Source organism: Propithecus coquereli, unplaced genomic scaffold, assembly GCF_000956105.1.
Source record: "Propithecus coquereli isolate 6110/MARCELLA unplaced genomic scaffold, Pcoq_1.0 Scaffold333, whole genome shotgun sequence".
Classification (NCBI taxonomy): domain Eukaryota; kingdom Metazoa; phylum Chordata; class Mammalia; order Primates; family Indriidae; genus Propithecus; species Propithecus coquereli.
In genome coordinates this window covers 1,172,115-1,173,922 of record NW_012148986.1, presented here as the reverse complement: position 1 = coordinate 1,173,922, position 1,808 = coordinate 1,172,115, and positions in this window count along the sequence as shown.

Sequence of the window (1,808 nt, the reverse complement as noted above, 5' to 3'; positions counted from 1 at the left end):
AAGACTAACCTTTTAAGAAAACTTCTAAAGAGAATGTGGATAAAATTTTTTTTCATTTTATAATCCTTTAAAATTGAGTCCATTGAATACCATTTAGCATTTTTTTGACAACCAAGATTCATCTTGAGAATTTCGTTTATTATATTATGCTGAAATGCAATGATCTTTCTTTTGGCACATTTAGAGTGGTTTCTGTCCATACTAAGTGATGCTGGATTGTTCTGTTTGATGTCTGTTGTCTGCTTTTTTCCTCTGTAGTTCTCTCATTTATTAAATTGAAATGTTATATTTACTGTGTCAGTGTGTTTCTCCCTTCTGATTTGTTATATAATTTTACATGGAATGAGAATCTAGATAACCAAGCTAATTAGAAGTAGAAACTAAGAGTAAAGGTAAATGGGCCCAGAGGAACTCTCTAATGGGTAAAGTTCACGAACCTTCATGGTATGTATGTTGTGGAATTTGTCTTCCACCTTATGGATAACAACCAAGCTTCTAGAGAGATGATCCACATTTTCTACTTTAGTCATTTCCTCATACTGTTTAACCCACTGATTTTTCTTCCCTTCAGAGACTGAGACTCTTCTTGTTTTGATGATCAATTAATATTTTCTCTTTTATTCATTCCCAGTTCTCTTTGGTACCTTTTCTTTCTTGCCTCTCTTTTATGGCATTTTATTCTCAATCCTCATCCTTCCACATTGTCTTGGTATGCCCCAAGGTGCCTGGGGCATAATATTGGAAAGGAGGATGGCTACGGGAAACACTAAAGGTCAGAAGAGGGAGACAGAGCTCACAAGCCTGGGGAAAGGAACAAGCTGCAACTTTGGGAAAGGGAGTGGGTGGCATGGCCCGATAAATACCAGGGTGGTAGAAGAAAGCTAATCTGAACAGATGAAGAAGCTGCAGCCAGATTCAGTTCCAAGATTTAGGCACAGGATATAACAGAACTGAGGGAGGGTGCTCAGCAGCTGGCAAAATGGGGATACTAGACACACACTCACCACTCCTATATGGATGGGTCTTTAGAAGCTACTTAAGACCCGAAGGTGGAGAGAACGCAGCTACCCAATTTGTGTTCAGGCCCGGAGCATAGTGACTAGCACACAATTCTGCTAGCAACCTAGCTGGGCAACCCTATTTCACTCTCATCGATTTTTGAGATAAGATCAGTATAGCTGTGTGTCTATTTAGAAAACAGATTGAGGAAGGGAAAAGCCAATAAAGTCATATGCTGCATAATGTTTTGGTTAATAACAGACTGCACACATGACTGTGGTCTCATAAGATTATAATGGAGCAGAAAAATTCCTATTGCCTAGTGACATTGTAGCCATCGTAATACCATAGCACAATGCATTACTCGTGTTTGTGATGCTGGTGTAAACAAACCTAGTGTGCTTCCAGACAACTAAATATCTAGCACATACAATTATGTACAGCCCATAATACTTGATAATAAATGATATTGGTTTATATATTTACCGTACTATAGTTTTTATAGTTATTTAAGAGTCTACTCATTTAACTTACAAAAGAAAAGTTAACTGTAAAACAGCCTCAGGCAGGTCCTTCAGGAGGTACTCCAGAAGAAGGCATTGTCATCATAGGGGATGACAGCTCCATGCTGGTTATTGTCCCTGAAGACTGTCAGTGGGACAAGATGTGGAGGTGGAAGACAGTGACATTGATGATCTTGACTCTGTGAAGATCTAGGCTAGTATGTGTGTTTGTGTCTTAGTTTTCAACAAAAAATTTAAAAAATTAAAAAGCATAAACAATTCTAAAGATAGAAAAAAGCTTTTAGA